Genomic DNA, 27,245 nt, shown 5'->3' with positions numbered 1-27,245 from the left:
ACATTGTAAACCTTAACAAGTAGCGCAACCAACAGCTGATCACACAAAATGAGCACAAACACACAAACATCACTAATGGCCATATTACGAAAATCTTTAAGAAAATGCAAATAAAATTTTTAAATAGCTTTAAACTGTGATAATTTTGGAAAATATAGCACTTAGGACACCTTATTTGCAGTAACTAATGGAAAATGGCGGCCGTAATGCTTTTCAATCATGGAGCTCGTCGACTATCCAGTACCTTCGCTCCCCGAGTCCGACGATTCGCTTTTAGCGTTTTTGTCTTCCTTGGCTTGCGACTCCGTTCTCCCTTTCTCATCCTCCTTATTGAAACAAGATCTTGGGTCTTTTATCTTCGTCGTACGGCCACCTGGCCGGCAAGGCGGGCTTAACGGTCCTGTGGTAAGGCCATCAATACTTACCGAAGTGGCCAGGTATCGATCCAAGTACAAAGTCGCAACCAAATCCTAAAGCGCATGTCGGCAGCAGGGAAAAGATAAAGAAACGTCATAACTGCCACGGGATGTCTCCTTAGGATACCTGAACATCACCTACACAGTAGAGATATACGCCGCCGTTGCCGCCGATTTTTTCGTTTTTCGCACGCCGCCGCCGCGCCGGTACTTTTGACATTCGGCGGCGTCCGGCGCAGTACTATATTTTCTACTCATTTAAGACTGTTTGGCCATTTATTGTTCATGTTGAAAATTGGTCCGATATAGTCGAAATGGATATCAACGGATGCGCATCACTGCCAGTTATAAGAATCCAATTTCGAAACTTAACTCTTTCTAACCGCTTAAAAGTTATTTAAAAAAACAGGCGCTTTCCATGGCAGCTTATCACGGATTTTGCATCACCAAATTCACCAAGTTATTAAAACAAAACACTAAAAAAAAAGTTATGTAAAAAATGTAAATGCTCATTTTGCATATTTTTTTAAAAAAAATTAATAGAGAACAATGAATTCAAATAAAATGACCCTAAATCGAGCATGATTTCAAGTTGTCCTTAAGTTGTTAAAAAAGGAAGTTACCCGAAAAAAGTACAGATTTTCACAAAAAATTGTATCTTGCTGTGTTTTGTTGTTGTGATTATTTACTAACAGCCTAGTGATGTCAACATTCGCCACAATATATTTACCAGGTATGGCTTTGTCCTTCGCAAGAACACTCAAAGTGGTGAAGTAAAAGTGGTGTTCTGCTACCATAACGTAGGGGATAGTCGAACTAGTCTAAAAACTGGAGCTACGCGGTTATTCATAATGAATTCTTGTATCAAAAGGCCGGAAAACAACAGTTTGGACTGGGCGTATAACCTTAATATTTTTCAACTTAAAATCGGTCGACTTTCATTCTAAAATGACGTTTTGGTTTAACGAAGACTACTGAAATTTAAAAAATTGTATCCAGTGTTCTTGTAAAATTTAAATTATGTAGGATTATGATATTTTCACCCATGAGTTACCCAATGATATCCACTTGGGCTGCTTATGATTTCGAGGGCGGCATCCCAAGGCCGTCGGTTCTATGTACCGGAGCGCCCCTCCCACAAATTGTCATCCTCCCAGCAGCTCCTTGTAGCGGGACTGCTCCATATTCTCTTGCTCCGGGCAGGTATCGGACCCAATCCGGGTCCGTCTCCTGACCCCGGTCCTGAGAAATGGCTTTGCTGCATCTGCCGGAAAAGAATCTTTTTAGGACGGTCATACTCTTGTCAGTGTGTCTCGTGTATGGGATGGTTGCATCAGACAGGTTGTTCTGGGCTAGACCCCAAAACCAGACGTCCACGTAACTTCTATAAATCTTTTGTGGCTCCTTGCTGTTCACGTCCTAGGACGTCCCGTAATCTGCGCCTTAGCACCCCCCGCGCTACCTTCCAGCAGCCCCGCTGCTCAGCAAGCCACAACAAGTACCCGCTGTTGCTCGCGCCCCACGGCGCCACCAACTCACACAGCTGCTCCCACTCATACCTACAATCTCCGTAGTAGAGTCGGGAGCAATGCCGAGCATCAGTCCCTGCCCCGTCTTCTTCCCGCCTCTTTTCCGGTAGCAATTGTGTAGGTCAGGGAAACAGACTCTTAGTCCCTACCTCCCTTTGCACCGTTTGCCAGCACAGAATGTATACGTTTGCGACATCCGCCCAATGCAGCTCCTGCCATGGACGGTGCCACTTTCCTAGATGTTCTGGTCTCCGCGACGGCAACCCCCCGACGGGTTTCATTGCGTCATGTTGCCAGGCCGCATACCCAAATACACCGGGTACCCCAATGCCTACCCAAGGACGTCTAGTCCCAGGATCTCAACAGCAATCGCGTTCTGGCCTTCCACAACCAAGGCGTAGTCACCAGTCACTTACTCCCAGAGTGGCGACGTCTCCCCCTATTCACTTCAGAATTCTGCAGTTAAAATGTAATGGACTAACTGGGAAGATCACGGAGATAGTCGATTTCATGAAGCGGCGCAACATCCGCATTGCTGCGATTCAGAAGACTAAACTCACAGAAAGATCTGCACTGCAAACCTGTTCTGGGTATAATGTCCACAGAAAAGATCACGAGAGAGGAAATGGAGGCGGCCTCGTGTTTATCATACACCACACTGTGCAATATCATATATTTGATCCCGACATCCACCGCAGGGACAGTGTCTTAGAACGTCAAGGATTATCTGTCCGGTCGGGCGATGCAAATCTAGAAATCATCAACATCTACATCCCTCCTGTCACCTGTTGCCCCAGTGGATACCGACCTGATATCAGCGGCGTACTGACTGGAAACAATCGCATTATCTTAGGCGGTTTCAATGCCCATCACGATCTATGGCATTCAAACTTGCGGGTGGACAGTAGGGGTGAGATGTTAGCGGATCAAATAGAAGAAACGACGTTCTAGACTATAAACGGAGACGCCCCCACACGTATGGTAGGAAGCTGTCACAGTTCGCCGAATATTTCAATCGTGAGCGCAGGACTCGTAAACTGCGTCAACTGGCATCCGACCACCTGCCTATACTTATTTCGCTCGAGCGTCCCGCCGACTTCATCGTCGCAGAAAAACGCACTTTCATTAACTTTAAAAAAGGAAGGTGGGACGAATACAAATCCTTTACATACAACCGTTTTGATGCCCTCTCTATCCCAACTGATGCCCGCCAAGAGGAGCGTGCTTTCCACAAGGTCATTAAATCCGCCCCGGCTCATTTCATTCCCGCCGGTAGAATTCCCGAAATTCGGCCCACTTCCCGGCAGAGGCCGCAAATTTAGCGAGAGAACGTGACCTTATAAGACAGCTCGATCCCGGCGAACGCCAAATAAGGGATATAAACCAACGCATCAGATTGCTTGCGGATGAACACAAGCGGGCGAAATGGGAGGAGCACCTAAGCGGTTGTAACCTCTCTGCCGGTGTAGGTAACTTTTGGTCCACTGTAGAGTCCCTATGGAATCCGTCTAGGCACAATGACAAAGTTTCCATCGCCTTTGGCGACAAAGTGCTGTCGGATGCGAAAAAATGCGCGAGCGCTTTCTGCCGACAATACATAATGCATTCTACGGTCGATAAAAATAGACGGAGGGCCAACAGACACGCACGTAAACATAAGTTCAGCGCGTCACCAATTACCATCACCGCCAAAGAGGTTGAGGATGCCATCGGTCATGCTAAACCATCCAAAGCAGTGGGCCCAGACGGCATAGCCATGCCGATGCTTAAAAGCCTAGGGAAAGAGGGTTTCAAATATTTAGCACATGTCTTCAACCTGTCTCTTTCCACATTTGTCATACTCGGAAAATGGAAAATGGCCAAGGTGGTCCCGCTACTAAAGCCTGGGAAACCAGCTAACATAGGAAAGTCGTATCGCCCGATATCTCTCCTATCGCCAGTAGCCAAGATGCTTGGAGCCATTTTGCTCCCCTACTTCAAAGCAAATTTGCAGCTAGCCTGTATGGCTTTAGAAAACTCCATAGCACCACCACCGCGCTAAATGCCATTAGCACCCAGATAAATTGTGGTTTAAATCAGAAGCCCCACCATAGAACAATACTCAAAGCGCTAGACCTATCAAAATCTTTTGATACGGTCAACCATGACACGTTACTGCAAGACTTGGAAGGGTCTACCCTTCCCCCATGTCTTAAAAGGTGGAACGCAACTTATCTGGGTGGTCGGCAGGCATCGGTGCAATTCAGAAACGAAATATCAAAGCCAAGAAGAATTAAACAAGGGGTGGCACAGGGTGGTGTCCTATCCCCACTTTTGTTTAATTTTTATATATCAAAACTACCTTCGCCACCAGAAGGAGTTAGTATCGTTTCTTACGCCGATGACTGCACAATAATGGCCACAGGCCCGGGCCCAAAGATCGATGAGCTTTGCAACAGAATAAACGGCTACCTCCCTGATCTCTCCAGCTTTTTCGCCTCGCGAAACCTGCCATTATCACCGACTAAATCATTCGCGACCTTATTTACAACTTGAACGTCCCAAATGTCGACCATTTTGAACATCCACGTCGATGGCACTACGCTACCGACTGTCCTACACCCCAAAATCTTGGGTGTGACGTTTGATCAGGATCTACGTTTTGGTGAGCACGCAGCCGCAATTGTTCCAAAAATGCAGAGCCGCAACAAAATCAAATCCCTTGCTTGCAGTACTTGGGGAAAAGACAAAAAACGCTCATTACCACATACAAAGCAATTGGCCAGCCGTTTGCGTGCTACGCGTCCCCTATATGGTCGCCAAGCCTAAAAACTACCCACTGGAAGAAGCTACAGGCCTGCCAAAATACTGCGCTCAGAACCGCCACGGGCTGTCTTCTTATGTCCCCAGAACACCATCTACATAATGAGGCGAGAATACTCCCCATCAGGGAGAGAAATGAGATGCTAACCAAACAGTTCCTGTTGAATACCCAGAAACCTGGGCATCCCAACAGTCACCTGATTGATGAGCCAGCACCGCCTAGGGACTTAAGGAGTATCTCCGTAAGCATTTAGAGGAAATACGGCACCTGATAACTCAGCCGTATGAAGCAAAAAAACACAAGAAGGTCCTTGGTGAACTCCACAAACAGGTGTCGGACCTTTATGCCGGGAATTGCCCGGTGAATCCAGTACTCAGGGAACAGTACCCAAAACTTGCGGAAGAGGAACGCATACTCCCCAGTGAAACGCGAGTCACTCTGTCTCAACTTCGTTCCGGATACTGTAACATGTTAAACTCTTACATATCCAGAATCAACCCCGACATACAAAACGTATGCCCCGCTTGCAATGTGTCCCCACATGACACCAACCATCTCTTTAATTGTAATGTGGAACCTCTAACACCCCTTTCATTATGGTCCACCCCTGTCGAAACAGCAAGTTTCCTTGGACTCCCGTTAGAGGATATTGATGACAATTTGGTATCGGTCGCAGCTATTAGGTGGGGCGAAATATTGCTACAACAACAACAACAACAGGGCGGCATCCTTGGCCGAATAGTTACTCCCTAGCGTTTCAAGGTGTTTCTCTGATAGTGCTCGGCAGCATTGCGCGAAAAACAATTCTTTAGAAAGTCTTCGGAGCTAAACCTAGAGCTTCTGGGAACGTGACGTCTGCGAAGGTATGAGTTCGAAGTCGTAGTCCTATAGCTTCTGTGATGGCATGTGGTGTGAGGGCCGGAGGTATGGTAGCGACTGGTGGTAGACAGGATTGCTATTGTTCACACATCGGGATTTATAGGTCTTAAAACAGCCAAAAAAAAAAACAGTTTGGCGCGTTCATCAATAGGCCAGCGTTGGTGCTAATCGTTAAAACTGTGCCACCAGGGTCGTAAGTATTGAAAGACCATTAATAGCAACCGTAAGTCGCCTTTGTGCGTGACCAGCAAGGGGCCACAAATGATGTAAAGAAATCGTGTCGACAACGATCATTAAGAATTAGCCCATAACATCTCCTTCGGTGAAACTACGCTTTGCACGAGACATACAGAAAAATTGTATAAAGTGATCGGCGTAAATCTGTACTACATAGTGAGGTCAAAGAGCTCAAAATTAAAGAGCACAATGAAATGCTGAAGAGGCAGTTTTTGCTAAATTGTCACAAAGCAGGACACCCTAGCAAACAACTGCTTGGTCTAGCCTCGCCTGCGAGAGGGTTAAGGGAACATCTCCATAAGCACTATGATGAGATCTGGCACCTGCTAACACAGCCGTTTGACTCAGACAAGCATAAGGACTCCCATACAGAATCAGTAAACGCCTTTGCCATGATGCACCCGGTGAACCCTGTTATAAATACACAATATCCTACTCTTTCAGAAGAAAAAACAACGCTACCAAGGGAGACAGGAGCCACCCTGACCCAACTCCGTTCTGGATACTGTAACAGGTTGAACTCTTACTGGTCCAGAATCAACCCCGACATACGTAATGTATGTCCTGCATGCGATGTGTCGCCACATGACACCAACCATATTTTCAATTGTAATGTGGAACCAACGCCTCTAATATCAACCTCCGCTCCTGCTGAAACTGCAAACGGATTTTCTCTATTTAATTCGATAACCTGCTAAAATTAAAGTGCCTAACACTGTTTCATAAGATCATCACATCTCGAGAACCTGAATATCTCATGGACCGCCTTAAACTTAACAGATCATCTCGATCGTTCAACTTAACTACTATGAAGTACAACTGGCTAGTTACTGAACGTCAATTTTTTGTCTTCGCTGTTCGCTTTTGGGAGGATCTGCCCCAAAAGCAATACAACATACGCTGCGACTAAAGAATGAGCCCCCAGCGGGTTAGGGGATCAGAATATACCCGCGGTAGGTATGCCTGTCGTAAGAGGCGACTAAAATACCAGATTGAAGGGGCTGTGTAGCGCAACCCTTCAGGTTGCCAGCGCAATATATAGCTTCTCCAAACCCAATTTTCAACCTCACCTATCCGCGGCGAATCCTGTTTCACTGACAGACGAGGCTCTGGCGACCCCATGAAGGTTTAATGTGGCCATATAAATCGTTTCCGAGATGGTCGGGCTAGCACCTTAATGGTGATATGGTACCGGAGCGTACCGGATCTGTATCCGGCAAAGGACCATCACATCGATAACACTCCCCAAATCCTTCGGGGAGTAACCTTGTCGCTACAACAACAACAACTCAAGAATTAGCTCATAAACTACTTTCGTCAATAAAGAGGCAATGCTAAAGTGCACTTTCTCTTATTCTTCTCTCATTTTTCTTCTTTACTTTTTATTACATCCTTTGACTTGTTATTCTCTGTTAAACAAATCTATTACAAAGCAAGTTTTTTTTTATTGTTATTTTTTAAGTTAATTATAAGCTCAAATACTCTAAATTAACCTAAGTGTGTGTTTGATTAATGATAAATAAAAAAAATTATTGTAAATAAATATGGTACGCTCCTGCTGAAACTGTCAGTTTCCTTGGAATTCTGTTAGAGGACTTTGATGACAAGTTGTGAGTGGTCGCACCCATTAAATAGGGCGCAGTACTGTTAACACAACAACAGCAATAATAGGTCTTCCCAATCCTTACGGAGTTGGTGGTTCTTGCTCAACATCATTTGGCAGAGCCTTATTAACTTTGGAACTTAAATTCAGACATAGCAGCATACAAGGAGCTTCTAGAATGCTGCTTTGTAGTTGACGAAAAGTTGGTGAGTGTCCATTCTCCTATCGTGAGTTTTCTTCAGGATAAGATCCAATTATTTTAATGACAAAGTTCTTCAGTCTTTTGCACATGATTCCACGGTAATTGCCGTAGTTCGTGGGATCGCCTTTCTTGTGGATCGATACAGTGCATTTAAGATACAATCTGGAGGCATGCGTTTACCTAACTATATTTTGTATAGGAGTTGATGCATGTTCTTTACCAACTCTTCTCTGCCCTGTTTAAACAGCTCGGTGGGTATTCCGTCATTATTTGGCGCCTTTTGATTTTTTTCCGGAATTTTGATATTCTCACTTCGTCATAGTGGAGTGCCGGAACGGGTTTTACATCATCAGCGATTGTGGTATCGGGTTCGTCTTCTCCCTCGCTAGCTAGCAATGAAGAGAAGTGATCCCTCCACAACTTAAGCACGCTCTCTACGTCAGTTACCAGGTCGCCATTATCGTTCCTGCAGGAATCTGTCCGGTCTTAAATTAAATTAAATTAAATAGGCGTCTCTCTTCCCCATTCGGCCATTGATAATTTTCCAATATACCGCACGTTGCCGCGCCCGTACGCAGCGTCCTTCTTTTTCGGGGGAGCGCCACGTTCCTCATCGTACAAGTTATTTTTGCGCCCTCGCCGGAAACCTATGGTGTTCTTGTTGTAGCAGTGCTCCGCCCCATCCATGAGGTGCGATCGATCACAAATTATCATCAATGTCCTCTAACGGGAGTCCAAAGAAACTTGCAGTTTCAACAGGGATGGACCGTAGTGACGGTGGTGTTAGAGGCGTTGGTTCCACATTACAATTGAAGAGATGGGTGGTGTCATGTGGGGACACATTGCAAGCAGGACATTTTGTATGTCGGGGTTGATTCTTGATAAGTAAGAGATTAACCTGTTATAGTATCCATATCGAAGTTGAGCTAGAGGTCCGACGCCTGGTTGTGGATATCACTGAGGACCTGCTTGTGCTTTTTTGCTTCACCCCTGTTCTCAGGTGCCGTATTTCCTCATAATGCTTACGGAGATGACCCCTTAAGCCCCTGGAAGGTGCAGCCTCATCAATCAGATGTCTGTTGGGATGCCCAGGTTTCTGGGTATTCAACAGAAACTGTTTGATCAGCATTTAATTTTTCTCCCTAATGGGGAGTACTCTCGCCTCATTGTATATGTGGTGTTCTGGGGACATAAGAAGACAGCCCGTAGCGGTTCTGAGGGCAGTATTTTGGCAGGATTCTATTGTCTTCCAGCGAGTAACCTTTAGGCATGGCGACCATAACGGAGACGCATAGCATGCAATCGGCCGGCCGGCCGCCCGGCTAATTGTTTTGTAAGAGGTAATGAGCGTTTCTCTGTCTTTACCCCAAGTGATTCCGCCAAGAGATTTGAGGATTTTATTACGGCTCTGGATTTTAGGAACAGTTGCGCTTCCATGCTCTCCAAAATGTAGATCCCGATCGAACGACACACCCAAGATTTTGGGTGTAAGACAGTCGGTATCGTAATGCTATCGACGTGGATGTTCAATATGGTCGACATTTGGCGCATCCATGTTGTAAATATAGTCGCCGATGAACTGAAAAACTGGAGAGATCAGGGAGATAGCCGTTTATTTTATTACAAAGCTCATCGCAAGCACTTATTAGAGGGATGGTAAATAGCCTTTTCTTTTCGGTGAAATTTTATTTAATGTTCCCTTTAGACCATTTCAACCGCTTCATATAAGCACATGCAGATCGAATTTTGAAATGCACGAACCTCTTCGTTGTCTGTGTACTGACTTCAATAAGCACTGCAAAAACATTGATACGTATGACTCACTCTACGTAATAAAAAAAATATCTGCGGACTACCTTAAATACGGAATGATTTGGGTGGGTGGCTTGGAATAATGTCCTTTCCATTCCAATTCCTCCACCTTATACTAACTGGTTAAAGCTCATAAATCTTCCAACTATTACTACTCGAAGAGAAATGCTTGTTGTATTATTTATGGCGAAACTACTAAATGTGTCGATTTCAAGGCCATTTCTTCTGAACTAAGTGAAGTTTAGTGTTCCGTCTCGAACCACGAGACACTACAAACCTCTTTTCACGCATTTTGAAACCTCGGACTCCGTTTTTATACTCAGTTGAGCAGAGCTCACAGAGTATATTAATTTTGTTCGCATAACGGTACCCCGTAACGGCACAAACTAATCGAGATAGATATAGACTTCTATATATCAAAATGATCTGGGCGAAAAAAGAAATTAATTTAGCCATGTCCGTCCGTCCGTCCGTCTGTCCGTAAACACGATAACTTGAGTAAATTTTGAGGTATCTTAATGGAATTTGGTATGTATGTTCCTGGGCACTCATCTTAGATCGCTATTTAAAATGAACGAAATCGGACTATAACCACGCGGGCAGCACAGCAACCAACCAACCATAACCACGCCCACTTTTCGATATCGAAAAACCGAAAAAGTGCGATAATTCATTACCAAACACGGATAAAGCGATGAAACTTGGTAGGTGTGTTGACCTTATGACGCAGAATAGAAAATTAGTAAAATTTTGGGCAATTAGCGGTTCCCACTTTTAAAAGAAGGTAATTTAACCACCGTGGTGTGATGGTAGCGTGCTCCGCCTATCACACCGTATGCCCTGGGTTCAACTCCCGGGCAAAGCAACATCAAAATTTTAGAAATAAGATTTTTCAATTAGAAGAAAATTTTTCTAAGCGGGGTCGCCCCTCGGCAGTGTCTGGCAAGCGCTCCGATTGTATTTCTGCCATGAAAAGCTCTCAGTGAAAACTCATCTGCCGTTCGGAGTCGGCATAAAACATGTAGGTCCCGTCCGGCCAATTTGTAGGGAAAAATCAAGAGGAGCACGACGCAAATTGGAAGAGAAGCTCGGCCTTAGATCTCTTCGGAGGTTATCGCGCCTTACATTTATTTTTTTTATTTTTTTTTAATTTAAAAGTTTTGCAAGCTGTAATTTGGTAGCTGAGTATGTAATGTTCGGTTACACCCGAACTTAGCCTTCCTTACTTGTTTTTATAAAAAATACTGTTCTTCTCCCATTTAATAATTAATATAGTATTTGTATGTTTCTCATATTTCTTCTCTATTTATTAAAGTATTACACTGAGCTGATGATATCTATTCTGTAAGTGAGCAGTTTTAGATCTCGACGTTTGACAAACCGCTGCCCATAAACGACTCGGCAAAATAAATCTATACAACGAGCTTTGACAGTTGTCTACATTTTTTCTTTCTTCTATTCTAATTTAAACAATCTTTTCATTTAAGAAAAAATGTATCATAACAATATTAAGATAAAATAATTATTATGTATCTTCTTAGGCTTTTCCGGTCTAAGTTTTTTCTTACCCCACGTTTCGCTAATAACTTTTTAGCTTCATCAGGGGTATTTGTTTATTTGTTATATCTATTACAAACAACAAAATACAAAATATGTTAAATTACATACAAATACAAAATATATTGAATTTACTAAATCCGTATAAAAAATCAATTAAAAACTGATAAAAATACATACAAAACCAACTTACAATATTGCGCTCTGCCAAGGGTTTTTCCAGTTTAGCACTATTTAAAACTATTTTTTAAACATAAAACATTGAACATTTATGGACAGTATATCATACTATCTTAATGCTATGGTAATCTCGTCAATACTAAAAGCTATTTTCCTAAACACGTAATGTATGCAGATACTATATTGTCTGATTCTCCATGATTTCCATGATTCTCAGACTTTCTAAAGTGTATCTTGTTGTTTATTTCCTTTCCATGTCAATAAGTTTCGCATTAATAAAGTCGGCTGAGTGTCCGCTTGATATTGTGACAAATATTATCATCCCTAAGAGATACTAGTATCACTAAGCCGATACTAAGCAGCCACTCGTATATACGTGAACAAATCTATCATCATGTACACACATACATACAAGGCAGCAGAGAGATACTCAAAAAGCATGTCATAATCAGCCGAAGTAGTACTCACATATACACACGCATATGGATACAAACTACAAATATACATGTATATGCTGGTAACCAAGAAATTAATACACCTTTTGAGAAATGGGTGAAGGAGAAAACCGAGAACATAAAAGCAGAATAAGCTTAGTAGTCAGAAAACAGTTTGATTTAAACACGCAATTAGTTGTGAAGTACCTTAAAGTAGTCTAATAAAGACCATTTTGCATTACTGAATATTGGAGTTATTTATTCGACAATTTAGCGATTCGAACGTTTGCAGAAGATTGAGAAATAAGCGGAATTTCTCTAAATTCGTTACAGTTGGTGTCAGAAGAGGAATTGTTGAATAAATTCCGAAGATTTCGAATACAACTTGGACATGGCAAAGTTAATTAAATTAAGGATCCGGCAACTGAAAAAGGAGTTGGAGAGCCGTGGATTGAATACAACCGGCAATAAGATCGAACTTTAAGCACGGCTAGGAGAGGTGATAGAGTCGGAAGGAATTTATGTGGACTATGATGTCTTTCATCCTGATGGGGACGAGACAACAACAAAAATTGAAGAGAAAAACGAAACATCGCATACAGTTACGAGCACAGACTTGAACACGATTTTGCCTGCAATATCTGCTCAAACATCGACAGTAATATCCAAAATGGAAGCACAGGAGGCACGCATTTCAGAAATGTCGTCGCAAATGTCATCTCAACTGGAAGAGCAGAAGACATATATGGCATCTCAACTGGAAGAACAGAAGACATATATGACATCTCAGTTGGCTGAGCAGTTGAAGAACGCACAGGAGGCCCCCATATCATCGCAGCTGGAGGCACAGGAGATAAGGGTTTCATCGAAGCTGGAGGCTAGGGATACAAAAATTTAACAGTTTGAGGAAAAAATCGAGGCCGAGGTGGATGCTTTGAGAGGACGTATCGAGCAGTTACTACTAAATTGCTCAGCAGTTTCAGCGAGTAATCCAAAGGTAAAAACACCATCCTTTGATGGTCTGTTCCTTTTCAGGTATTTAAGCTTCAATTCGAAAGACGTCAGCAGCTAACAACTGGAATACTGAAGATAAGGTTGCTGCGCTGTTCGTCGCATTAAAGGACCTGCAGCTGAAATCTTACAAACCATTCCAGAGGGAGAACGAAACAATTACGAAACATTGATGGGCGCTCTAGATAGGCGATACGGAAGCGAACACAGGAAGCAAATACACCAAATAGAATTACAAAAGCGTTACCAAAAAGTTAATGAGGCTTTGCAGGAGTTTGATCCGCTATCTGCGCTTCGAGGGAGATCTTAAGGCCACAATAGAGGTGGGCGATTGGCACAAGGGTGCGCAAATGGCGGACGAGGCGATACATGTGTACGCAGATGGTTCCAAAGTAGTGGAAGGAGCAGGGTCTGCGGTATACTGTGCTGATCCGGAATTAAGCAGATCCTACAGGCTGCCGGATTACTGTAGCGTTTTCCAAGCGGAAATATTAGCCGTAACCAAAGCAGTAGAAATCCTGGAAGAGAATAGCTGAAGCTGCAACCGTGTTAACTTTTATATTGACAGCCAAGCAGCAATTAAGGCAAAAATCTCACATATCACAGCATCTAAATACGTGTTAGAGTGTAAGCAGTCTCTGGAGAGAATCGGGACAGGGAGAAGCATACATCTATATTGGGTCCCAGGGCATATGGGAATGAAAAAGCGGACGAACTAGCTAAAAAGCGCGTATCCTTTGAAGCTTGCTTGCCAATTAGACTGGGCGAGATTAAGCGAAGGCGAGAGGTGCACATGATCGACCAAGCTGGAAAGGCGTGGGTTCAAGCACGGAGCTGTAAAGTGTCGAAGATTATGTGTAGGTCTTACAACCTTAGACTAACAAAGTTGCTTCTATCATTAAAAAGAGAGGACTGTAGACTCATGACGGGTATTCTGACTGGACACTGCCTTCTGGCGTCACATGCCTTTAAATTAGGCTTGGTCAGTGATAGCAGATGTAGGAAGTGCGGGTTGGAGGAGGAAACGATCGAGCACGTTCTGTGCTCGTGCCCTGCACTTGCCAGGCTAAGACTCCAGCTATTAGGAGTGATACAGCTGTCAGATATAGAAGCAGCAAGTGGCTTAAGTCCTAGGAAGCTTCTAGTATTTGACAAGGGGACGGAGTTATTTTATGACATAGGTCCTGGTTTTTGATACTGTTTTTCAGTTTGGTCGTTAAAACAAACTTCTTCAGACTTCAATCAGTCTATGTGAGGTCCTCATGGACCGGCCAGTTCAACCTAACCTAACCTTGCAGGAGTTTGCTTCGGATGTTGAAAGGTTGGCTAATTTGGCAAATGCGGACGCACCCGTGGAATACACGGAGAGCGTAAAAATCCAGAGCTTTATTAATGGAATACGGGACGTTGAAACGAAGCGAGCGACATACGCAAACCCAAAGCCAACATTTGCTGAAACAGTATCCCATGCGCTGACTCAGGAAACAGCATCGCTTCCGTGTAAGCCAGTTTTCAAAGTACGCCGTGTGGAAGTAGAAAGGCCAGACTCGGTGAACGCAATATTGGAGGCGCTGAAAGGATTGCAAAAGCGGAGTGCTAGAGTAATCAAATGCTTCAAATGCGGGAAGCCAGGTCACATTGCACGTCATTGCGGTCTTGACCCTAGTGGTTCCAACAGCATGGGTGGTCTTAAGTGCAAAGCTGGAGGAGATGAGCAAGAGCGAGTCAGATGTAAAGATCGAGAACTTGCCCCACCTATCGAATGTCCTGTGATATCTATATCACAAATCGGATGAAAATCGAGCGAGAGGAAACGTGGATGGCAAAGTGCATGTACTGACTGTAGATACGGGGCATCTCATTTCTTAATCCGATCTGACTTGGTCAACAGGATAGTAAAACCGTTACCTGGAGCAAGATTGCGTACGGTCACTGGCAAGTATAACCAAGTCCAAGGAGAGGTGGTATGTGAGGTCTTAATTGGAAAGGTCACGGTTCTACACAAATTCGTTGTGGCAGAGATTGTTGATGAAGTCATATTGGGAGTGAATTTCTTAGTTGACCATGACATCCGGAACGACATGAAAAGAAATAATATGCGCTATAACAACCAGGATGTACCACTCAACTTCAGTTTGGAGAAAGGGTTCAGCAGTAAGCGAATGCTGGTGGAGGCGATTCGACAAAGACCACCAAAGTCAAAGGCAATAGATCGGGCAAAGGTTGATCGAACGAATGGGCCAAACAAGGCAAAAGCAAAGATACCTGCGAGAGAAACACTGGCATTGACAAACCAAAATGGACGCACTAAAACGAAGGAAAGAATTTCCGAGAAGGAATGCAAGGGTAGTTTCAAACCAGGGCGCACTACTGTTGGGAACCGTCAAGACGATACTGATAATGCAAAGTCAATCCGTCAAGATCAAGCTCTGCGAAGTAGTTCATTGGCCAAACAACAGAGTGTGAGGAAACGGTCCAAGATAATGAATAATAGGATGAAACACAGGTACGACAAGAAAAATAATCCGGTAGGTTTCCTGGAGGGAGATTTGGTACTACTATACAACCCCCACCAGCAGAAAGGTGTTCCATCCAAATTTTGGTGCAGTTGGGAGGGCCTGTACAAAGTTTTGAAGAGGATCGCTGATACTATCTACCACATACAAACCATTGAAAAACCACGAAATAGAAGGGTGGTTCATTTGGAGAGGCTAGAAGCGTTTAGATTGAGAGATTTGTCTGATCGCGATTGTAATATTTCCGAATAATATTAAAATTGACGCGCTGAAGTTTAGCGTCAGAATGATATTCCTCCTTTATTGAATAAATTCTTTCCTATTTATACAAAATTTCTTTACCTATACATATATACATTCTTACATTAATATCTACATACTAGAGGTGCATGACTCAATAGTGAGAAATGCTTTGTCAGCGAATTATTATATTGACCTATGTTAATATGATTCTTACTTGAGCAATTTGGGTATAATGCATTTGGCGACTTGGCAAACGCGAATGAACTCATCGTAGTTATCTGGGCCAATGAACGAATGTTTGTAATGTTAAGCGTGTTTGAAGTGCGGTGAATTCCACGCGATACTACACCATCGGCCTTTTAAGTGAGCGTATATAATTTTTTGCTTAATTATAGACGGTCACTCCAACGTCACTGTGATAAGTGTGCCGTGTTGTTTAATTTTTTATTGAATGACCCAGTCAACTTGCTTGGTGTTACCAAATAATTTTTTGCATTCAGTTGTAATTTATGTCATAGTGGTAACTTGGTATTATAAGTTTATATGTTTTCTTTTTGCTTTCATTCATTTGCATTTGCTTTACATACTATGCCCGTTATGCTCATTCTCGCTTTTTCATAATAAGCTGACTTTTTCTTTTTTTTTTTTTGTGTATTTACTATGATGAGTAATTGATTTTTTTTTTTTGGTTTTTTTTTGTGCACTGTCGACCCTTAAGAGCGTCGTCTCCCTTAAAAAGCGGCATGTGTTTACAAATTATTATGAAGTAACTGTAACTTTGCGCTAACATGGGTTAGTATTTTTATTTCTTTTGTTTATTTGCATTTTCTTTCTTATGTATCTATGTTGTTGAGTAAATTGGGATGCTTAATGTATGATTGTTTTGGTTCTTAAATCATATGTGTTACTAGTAAATGTTCTATACCGTGTCATGTAATATGTTCTATACCGGATTAAACCTATTCGTATGGATTATATGTGTGGGTTAAAGTAAAAATATTTTCTATTACTATATTAAACTCTAAAAAAATATTTTCCTATTACTATTTTTTATTCTATCTGTGGCTAAATAAAAATATCTTTCCTAAAATTATGATCTCTCTAAAAATTAGGTTTCCTACCTGAAGCATCTCATACTAATATCTATTTTTTCTTTTTTTTCCTTTTTTTTCTCTTTCTAACTTTAATTATTTTTATTAAATAACGGCTTTTCATTGTTATTTCATTTTATTAGGGTTTTATTGAATTTAGTGTATAACAAAAATCTGTAGCTAATTGTGCAGACATTTTGGAGCTGAGGTTGACGGAAGAGCAAGGTAGTTTATATTAGTGGTAGTAGTTTAGCTGGTTAATGGAAGGATGGTACAGTGGATGCAAAAATTATTCTATTTATTTTTCCAGCAATTTGTTTGATCTTATTTGTCATGCGATTTCTGCGGCGGCCACCAAGACAGAATCGTCATGATTTTTATGAAGAATTATTTTTATTTTTATTCCGGGATTTGTCACTTGCACAACCTCTTGGGCTTGTGCAATTAGTTGATATTGAGAACCTGGTTATCAATTTTTAAATTTTCCTACTGCAGTAAATATTCAATTATTTTTTCCTTATAGATTTCAAGTCCTGGATTGCCGGCATTTCTTGTATGCCTGGTCGAATATTGTCCTACGTCAATAACTTCGTCAACAATCTGGTTGCTTGATACTTTTTCTACGCTAACATTTTTCTATCCTAAGGTGAAAATGAGCGCAACTAGTCTTTTATTGCAAATTTATATAGCACTTTACATATATTTTTAAGGTTCTCTTTGTGACTTTTTCTTCATAAATCTTTTTTTGGTCTTATTGGCTGGTTGTAAAATTTTTGTATTTTTTTTTTTTTTCATATGTCCGCTGACACAAATTTTACCAGGGCTATTTTATAAATCTTTTTCCTTTGAAAGCCTTCTGGGATGTTATTTTATAACTTCCATGGAAACTACTACTGTGAGGTATGCAAATTATTTATTTGCCATTAACTTTGGGCAGGTCTAATGAAGCTGCCTTTAATGTCATTTGCGACATTTTGAGAGTTACTGGTTAAAAGTTTTATTTTTAATTGTCTATTGCTCTTCCGCAGTTTTGGGTAAAACGAATTTAGATGTTTGAGAAGGTGAAAAAAAACAATTTTAGATGCGCTGTTGCACATTTTTCAATTGCATATACTTGATTTTCATATATTTTTTAAGTATCGTAACTATTGCGATGGTCAATAGTATGATTACGCAGATTAAAACTGCTAGCCAAACATCTGGAATGTTTGGAGTAGTGGCTGGTTCTGGTTCAGCTGGTGGCTCATATTTTACAATTCTATTCTCCGATGTTTCAGGGTTTCCTTTCCCTAGTTCGTAGCCAGCTATGGCTATCATAATGCCTTGGGCTATTTTTGCCCACCAAGACCTTTTGAAACTTCTGTAATTACTTTCTTATTCCATTAAGTAAGGGTTTAAATTCCAATAAAATGTCTTTGATTTTTTTTTCTTTTATCCCAGGTACTCTATTTTATTTATAACTTTTGTATTATAAAAATTGTTATTCTGAAATATTTCTTAAAATATTTTTAATTAGGAAAACAATTTTTTTTCAAATATTTTAAGTTTATTTTAGTTTTAGTTTATAAAATATTTAAAATTATTTTTTTTGTCATAGTCAAAAATTTTTTAGACGCTACTATAACTTAACATTTGGTATCTTCGGGGAACACTCTCCTAATCATCCGCATTATTTCCTCTACTCTGGTTGTGGGGTTTATTATGTGTTTCTATTGTGGGTTCCCTTTCCATTCCTATTATTTTCCACAATTTCTTTAAGCCTTCTAATTCCTTTTGTAGGTCCCTAGTGTGTATGGTATTTTCGTCCCACTATTGGAGGGGAAAGTCTGAGGAGTCCCTTTGCATTTTAACAGAGTGAAAAAAAAATTTATAGAATGTCCTATGGGATTTCTCCTCCGTGGTTATTTTATTCCTAACAAAGGGATAATTGAAACTGTCGGAAGTTAAATGACTATTTAAAAAAACGTCCTTAGCATTCCAATTTACTTCAATATTTTTCCTTATTTAGTTGATATAAAAGTCTAAGCAAAATTTTGTTGGGAAAGTTTGTTTAATTTAAGATTTTTAGTATTTTAATGTAAAATTTTTTTTTTCGATTTACAAAATATTAAAAATTAATTTCTGTCATTGTAAATGATAGCGTTTCAAAAAAAAATGTTTTTCAACTACAATATTTAAAAAAATTTTTTTTCAAATAAGAAATTTTAATTTTCTTGCTACTTCTTTTTTTTCATGACATTTCTATTGAGCTAGTCCTATTGTGAGAGAATTTATTCTAAAAATGCTGATAAAAAAATTTCCTAAGCAAAAACGAAGTTTTTGGTCATGGTTTAGCGTCCATACGGCCGCTCAATTAATTCTAATCTTAATTATACATGTAATGTAATAACTTTTAAATATACTTATTTAAAGCTAACAGCCGCCAGTCGTTCTTGAATCTTCTTTTGTTGCCAGGCTAATGGTCAATTTTCCATTTCCTTTTTGCTGCTAGTCTATTGGCCAATTTTGTATTCCACTTCTCTATGCTGCTAACTTCAAATCTCTTCTGGTTGTTGAAAGTCCATCAAATCTTTTCTGATTGTTAAAAGTCCATCAAATCTTTTCTGGTTGTTAAAAGTCCATCAAATCTTTTTTTGGTTGTTAAAAGTTCATCAAGTTTCTCCTGGTCTCCAATGTTTTTGTTGGATTTGTTTATACCAGAATATCCCCTAGTACCTTAAAGTAGTCTAATAAAAACCATTTTGCATTACTGAATATTGGAGTTATTTATTCAACAATTTAGCGATTCGAACGTTTGCAGAAGGTTGGAAATAAGCGGAATTTTTCTAAATTCGTTACAATATTATGTGTTGTGATAATGCTGCACTTTTCTTTTGTTTCCTTCATGTTCGCCCAGTCTAACACCTAAGGGACGCTTCGTTGTGCCAATATAGATTTTACCGCATTCGTCGTTTGGTTTTCCTTTGCATGCAATTTCATGAATGATGTTTTGTTGGTGGAGATCTACCTAAAATTTTGTTGTAAATATCGTTGACAAATTGCAGTTTGACTTATAGGCAAATGTTGTGTTTGTCGTTTTTATTATGCTGTGATCAATATTTTCGGTAAGTTTGGGTATGTATGTCACACTGTAAAACTTTTTCATTGCTTTCGTTTCTAAATTTATTCTTTCCTTTGGTCGGTTGCTGGATTTCATGATTTCTTGGTCTATTAGCTCTCGTATTAAATTATTAGGATTGTTTAGCGTAATGATGCAAATGTATTTTAATTAAATTCTAATTCATTTATTGAATTCAGTACTTAACATTAACAAGAAATGATGTATATATATATGTAGACGATAATGTCATTTGCAATGAAAGTCGATTTAACTGGATTGGATTATTGGATAATTAAATTATTAATTGTTGTAACAAGAAAAACGGGATATTGATTATGGATGTGATGCGCGGAGTTCGATCCGTCTCTCGACCGCGCAAGGGTTTGGTGATATTTTGGGGACTAGTGCAGCGCAAGTGCTACTTCTAGTTGATTGATAAGGAAAATTACAACTTACGGTTTGTGGATAGGGAACCGTTTCATATTTAAGTGAGCGCAAGTCAATTAAGCATGGTGCCCCCGGTGCACAGGTGCAACTGCTCTACAGATCCGTTGCAATGTACTTATGGCATTGTCCAGCTCGAGCCACAAGTGAGCATCCAAGGGCTGAGGTCTACGTCGTGCAGGTGAGGCAGCGAGTCTTGAAGCCGATCGGGAGGTGGCGGCGGGGACTGTGAGGTTGGTCGGGCCGCTGGCGTTGTTGACCGTTGGCGTGCCGTTTCGGGCGTTGTGTGCTCCACCGCCGGCTCTACTGCGGATGGACGATACAATAAGGTATGGTGTAATTGGCGGCATATTTTAAATTTTTCTTCGGATTGGCAATCTCTGACTTGATTGTGTGTTCCGGCGAGGCAGTTGGGGCAGTAATCAGGGAAGTGTACCTTGACTCGACGCTCCTCTACATCCATTAATCGAAACTCCCGGCAAAAACGAAGGGCATGGTAGCGGAAGCATATCAAGTACTGGTGTACGTTCGGGTCACGGAGCTCTCGGGAACGATGGCCGACGGAGCCCTCCGATTATGAAGTTTGACGGGTGTCACGGCTTCTGTAAGAGAGATGCGGTTTAATAAAAGTATTAAATAAATTTGGCGGTGGTAATTAGACGGTGAAAGTGTGTGTAACTTGGGGTTAAGGACTAGTTTGACGTGAAGATTCCATGTTGCGTTCTAATGTCCGCGACGCGTATACTATTGTCAACTTCGTGGTAAACCTTTTCTACTCGGCCCAGGCGCCATTCGTTTGGGGGTACTAATCCATTTTTAAGGACGACGAAATCTCCCTCAGAAAGGTCCTGCTGTGGGGTCTTCCATTTATACCTTTGATGATGCTCTTTGAGGTATTAATCTTTCCACCTTTGGCTAAATTGATGATGTAACCTTTTAAGTTTTTCACACTTGTTATGAAAAGAGAGATTATCGAATTGGGGTTCTGGCGCAGCCAGCAATGGCGCACCCCGTAGGAAGTGCCCTGGAGTTAACGCTAGTAGTTCCTGTGGATTGTCGGACATAGGGGAAAGTGGTCGGAAGTTGAGTACGGCTTCAATGTGCGCAAGCAATGTGGCCAGCTCCCCGAACGTAAAATTATGACCGCTAGCAATGCGTTTAAAATGTAATTTGAAACTCTTAACGGCTGCTTCCCAAAGGCCACCCATCTGGGGGGCGTTGGGTGGTAAAAAGTGCTATTCGAGAGGTTGAAGAGAATATTTTTCCTTCATATCATCGGAAGCTTCTTTCAGGAATTGTTTAAAGTCTCGTTGAAATGCTTTATTGGCGCCGACAAAATCTTTCCCATTGTCGGAGAAAATTCGTGTGGGGAGATCGGGAAAAGGCGGCTTGAAAAGCTTTGGTGGAAAGGTCCGAAGAGGGTTTTAGGTGTATTGCTTTGGTGCAGAAACACACAAAAACGCAGACTATTGGTTCTTTACGAATTACGATTATTGGTTCTTTACGAATACTTGAAGACTTGAGGTCAAAGGGACCTGCAAAGTCCAGTCCGGTATAGGTGAATGGTAAGGAATAGTTAGAACGTTCTGGTGGTAAGGCTGCCATGATTTGTGATCCCGAGGTTTTCTTGAAGTGATTTTGTCAAGAAGGGGATTCAGGGGGAGAAGTGAACTCCTTTTTGAGATAGTTTGTCCGTTGGAAACTTGGGCATATTTCTTTCAGCGAGGAATATTTTGATCCTATGTTATACAATGTTTTTCGCAAAGATAGAAATTCAAACCTTACTGGTTGTGCACGAGGTGGTGGAGTTCTCTCTGGGTAATGTTAAATGGTCACAGACTCTATCAATATCGGTTTTAATAGCATGTGAGGTCATTAGCTCCAGTGAAATATATTTAATAGATAGTTTTTTAAGTATTGATATTAAACAAATTAGCCGTTTTTCAAACAGACTAGGTCGTACTTTGGATTTGATATTTTTATCTAATAATCTAAATTTTTCACTTTTTGAATTTATTTCTCCTATTAAAAAATCCGATTTGCATCATGTTCCATTAGTTCTTGATCTTGAGTTTTATAAATTTGCCGAAGCGAGTACTACCAGCTCTAATTTTTCTTTTAATTTTAAGAGATGTGATTTTTCGAACTTGAACAATCTTTTGCTGGAAATAAATTGAGATAATTTGTTTTGCAGTCTTGATACCACTAAAAGATTTGAGATATTTAAGTCTACTGTTCTGCAAATTTGTAGAAATGTCATTCCCTTGGCTTCCAAAAAGAAGTACAAGGTGCCCTGGCATAATAGAGCCTTGATGAAACTCCGGAATTTGAAAAATAAACTTTTCCGTAAATTTAAAAGAACTCAAAATCCAACGTTTTTCAAATTGTATAAAGAGTATGATAAGAAATTCGCGTGTCTGGATAAATTCTTACACAGAAATTATATTTTAAATTTTGAGGAAAATCTTAAATCTAACCCAAAATCATTTTGGAACTTTGTCAACTCGAAGAAATCAGTTTCGAATATTCCGTCCTCTCTTTTTCTTGCTGAAGAAGCTGTCGATACTCCGGAGGACGCTGCAAATCTTTTTGCTGAATACTTTATGAACAATTTCACTTCCGACTCTGTCAATCATGATAATATTACTTTTAATATTCAGGCTTCTATTGACTTCGGTAATGTAGTACTGTCTAAGGAAGATGTTCTTAATGGGCTTATTCGGCTTTGTTTAAACAATGTGATTCCCTAGTCTATCCACTGTTGTTAATTTTTAATAATTCGTTATCTACAGGTACTTTTATTGATGCGTGGAAAGTAGCGTTCATTACACCTATTTTCAAGAGCGGCAATAAAACTGATATTACTAATTATAGGCCTATTTCAAAACTTTCCACCATTGCGAAGCTCTTCGAATGATCATCCAAGATAAATTACATTTCTGTGTAAAGAATTTTGTGTGTCCAGAGCAGCATGGATTTTTTCCAGGACGTTCAACGGTGTCTAATCTGACTATTTTCTCGGATGACTGCCTCGAAGCTTTTCAGGCAGGATATCAGGTTGACGCTGTGTATACTGACTTTTCCAAGGCATTCGATCGGGTCTCCCATGTTATTTTGATAAAAAAGTTAGACTGTTTGCGCTTTCACTCAGTATTTTTGAGTTGGATTGAATCCTACTTATTTAATCGTCGTTGCATGGTTGTAGTTGATGGTGTTAGGTATCGTCCATTCGTTGCTTCCTCCGGTGTTCCACAAGGTAGTATCCTGGGTCCACTGTTTTTTGTCATGTTTATTAATGATATTCGCTCTTGCTTCTCTAAAGTAAGATTTTTGCTGTATGCAGATGACCTTAAGATATACTTGCCTATTCATAGCCTGCATGATGCGGTATTGTTGCAAGAAGTTTTGGATAAACTTAGTAACTGGTGTAATAATAATCGGTTATCACTTAACCTAAGAAAGTTCTTCCAAATATCAAACTCGCCCCTGTTGCGGGTTAGTGAAATTAAGGACTTGGGAGTAATATTTGACTCGAAGTTTTCGTTTTCAAGTCATATTAATGTGTGCATTGCTAAGTCGTATGCCATGCTAGCTTTTGTTAGGCGTCATAGCTTGGATTTCAGTGACCCGTATACGCTAAAGCTTTTATATTCTACGTTTGTGCGATCCAAACTTGAGTACGCTTGTTTCATCTGGTCTCCGTATTATTCCTGCCATGTTGCAAGAATTGAACGAATCCAAAAAGTATTCGTACGCTTTGCATTACGCAGTCTGCGCTTCTCGGATCCTATCCCGACTTATAAAGCTCGTTGCTTATTGATTAACTTAAAATCATTGCAGGATAGGAGGACAATTTTATCGCTGTCGTTCGTTTTCGATTTGTTACGTGGGGTTGTTGATTGCCCTGTGCTCTTGGAGAGGATTTTCATTAATATACCGGCTAGAGCTCTTCGTGCTTCTGAGTTTTTTCATATTGGTGTTCTCAGGGCTCTTTATGCGCGGAATGCTCCAATTACTAGAGCCTTAATTGAGTTCAATAGAATTTCTAAATTTTGTGAGATAGATTTTTCTTGTTCGAAAGATGGCTTTCTGAGTATTTTAAATACTTTTTATAAGTAAGGTAATTTATATTATTATACATTGTTAACTACTTTACACTTTTATAATTAGCCTATAAGATTCTTTTTTAATTGGCTTAAATAAATAAATATTAAACCGGATAGTATCAGGTCTGCGCGAGTTTTATGAGACGGTTTTTTACCCAGTGAATTTCAGCCTGAGTGATAATTAAGGATTCGTCATTTATCGACTGAGTGGACTGTATTGATGGAGGAAACGAAAAATGTAGGTTATCACTCGTAATGCCCTCGGCCAAGATGAAAATCGGTCTAAGATGTCAGGTTCATTCTCCGAAATGTGAAAAGCCTCAGCTTTTCGTTCTTCGTGAGGAACGACGTTCGGACGCGATGAAATGGGCCATTGCTCAGGGGGTTTTGGAAGCCACTCAGGTCCGGTCCACCAGAGTGATTGGTAAATTAAATCCTGTGGTCTACATCCTCGGGTGCCGAGGTCTGCTGGGTTACGTGGCGCCATTTGATGTTACCGACGTTGTTGATAATCTGTGATGTACGATTCGCTTCGTATATTTTCCAACTGCATGGTGATTTTTCGAGCCACGCAAGGACGATTGATGAATCAGACCGTAAACATTTCAATGTCTCCTAAAGGTAGTTGATTAATTAGACTATTTATGCATTTGGATTATAGGACTGCGCCGCACAGTTCTAAGCGCGGTAGGCTCACTGTTTGCAAAGGTGCTACTTTTGTTTTAGAGAAAAGAAGATGACATGATACTTTTTCATCCGATTGACACCGTATATATACAGTTGCACAATATGCTTTCTCGGAAGCATCGCAAAAGCCATGAATTTGGATGTTTTGGTTTGGAGAGAACTCAGTCCATCTGGGTATTCGAATTTTTTCGATAACGGGTAGGACGGATACAAATTGAATCCACTTTTGAAGGGAGAGTGGTTGGACACATTCGTACCTTCTAACCATATCTGTTGTCGCAATATCTTTGCCTGAATCAGAATAGGCGCAAGCCATCCTGCGGAATCCAAAAGTTTCGAAACTGATGACAAAATTTGCTTTTAGTCGCCTGAGAAGGTATTTTGGTGGGCTCTATGGTGTACGAAAAGGAATCGTTTAAGGCATTCCATCTAATGCCGAGGATTTTCGTTGAACTTGAGCAATCAAATTTTAAGAAATCTGAGTCAAACAAGTCTTCGGCTGCAATATGGACATGAAGCTCTGGATGGTTTGCTGTGATTTTCTTAAGGGGGAACCCGCGGAGTTTGGACAATGAATGATTTGAAATTGGGCTTATATGCAGGAGCGTAGTTCATGTCCTCCAGACAAGATGTCGTCGACGCAAGTTTCTTTTCTCTCAGCTATAGGGTAGGATTTCCTCAAGTCCTTTGCCAACTGGTGTAATGTTCGGATAGCCAGGTATAACGCACAATTCACCCCAAATGTCACGGTTTTTAAGGCAAAATCAGTAGGTTTTGCGTCAGGGCTTCGTCGAAAAAGAATTATCTGATACTGCTGGTCGTCCTCATGCAGGAGGATCTGTCGGTACTTTTTTTGAATGTCTCCATTGAATACATATTTATAAAGACGCCAGTTGAGAATGACGAACATAAGGTCAGCTTGCAGAGTAGGACCTATTTGGAGGATATCGTTCAACGATGTTCCAGATGACGTCGGCTTAGAAAGTACTTTTCGTTTTTATGAATTTCTTTGGGAGAAGTTTGTTTCATGTGCTCAAGGGTTAAATATTCTTCTAGTACATGGTTATATTCAGATTCAAGGAGCGGGGTTTTCTGAGAATATGTTCCATGCGAATCGCTTGTTTCATCGCCTGCGACCGAGACGCACCGAGAGAAATCTGGAATGGAAACCCTGTTTTAAATGGTACACGTACGACGTAACGCCCATTGGCTTGCCGGTATGTGGTTTCTTGATAGAACGATTCACACGCAAGGTCGTCGTCGGATGGGGAATTTGATTCAGTGACTTCTTCTAATTCCCAGAAACGTTTCAGCTGGAAGCTCAGATCCTCGTTTCAAATTGCCGTGGCATACGTATGAAAGGTAGAACATTGGGTTGAGGTGAGTGGTCCGCTCAGGTACCAACCAAAAACGGTATTTTTCGCAAGCAAACTTCCAAAAACTCCATGTCTTATTCCCTGTAGGAGGATTTGGGGTATAAGGTTACTGCCAATGACAAGATCAATGGGACCGGGTGTGTAAAAGTATGGATCCGCTAGATATAAATTCTGGATTTCCGAAACATTTGGTTTTGATAGTTTAAAGGAGGGAAGAAAACTGGCCAGCTGTTTTAAGACGATGGCGTTAGTATGGATACGGGTGTGATTGAGTTTCGCTACTAACGTGGGTTGACAGACACGATTAGCATTTTCTACTACTTTTCCGCCCATCCCGGTGACGGAAAAATTCTCTTTATAGGTAGGTCGTTGGAAACGGTGTTGTATTTTTTCTGACACGAAAGTTTTTTGTGAATCTTGATCAATTAATGCTCGTAATGTGAAGATGGAGCGCCTGTGTTCGATACTCACTAGGGCTGTGGGAAGAAGGGTTTTCTCGTTGTTAGTGGAGAAATTAGCCTGAACTTCGGAGTCAGGTTTTTTGGAAGAAGGAGATTCTTCCCAATTGCCCTCGGTTAGATTGAAGATTGGATGCCTGGACTCTTGGGAAGATTCGGTGTGTAGTAGATTGGTTGCCTTTTTTGCAGGTGTGCAAGGCGTGGTCGGGCTGGTTGATTACGGGAGGATGTAACATTGTGTGATGGTTTTTCTTACAGTGCATACATCGGAAGGCACTGGTACAGTTGGTAGATGAATGGTTGTAAGCGAAGCAATTCGTGCAAAACCGTATATCTTTAACAAATTTGGTACGCTCCGGTACGCTCAGTTTTCGGAATTCGGGGCAAGATCTCAAGGGATGACTGTCGTTGCACAATCTACAAGTAATAAGTTTTTCTTGCAAGTGATAAGATTGGATTTTAGGCGAGGATTTCGATGGGAACGAAGTGCGATGGGAACGAAGTGCGCCATTTAGTGCCTTTATATTCATGTAGGCGTTCAACCACTTCGTATCGCTTGGC

The 27,245-nt window shown here is 40.9% G+C and overlaps 1 protein-coding gene across 28 annotated transcripts in view; it reads left to right on the top strand.

Moving 5' to 3' along the window:
• The window catches only part of Tre1 (Trapped in endoderm 1), a 713,802-nt gene that overhangs the window by 629,417 nt on the left and 57,140 nt on the right, over window positions 1-27,245 (top strand). The gene's annotated exons all lie outside the window — the stretch shown is intronic.

The sequence above is a fragment of the Eurosta solidaginis genome, chromosome 4, assembly GCF_040869045.1.
Source record: "Eurosta solidaginis isolate ZX-2024a chromosome 4, ASM4086904v1, whole genome shotgun sequence".
Classification (NCBI taxonomy): Eukaryota; Metazoa; Arthropoda; class Insecta; order Diptera; family Tephritidae; genus Eurosta; species Eurosta solidaginis.
This window is presented reverse-complemented; position numbering and strand designations above follow the sequence as displayed.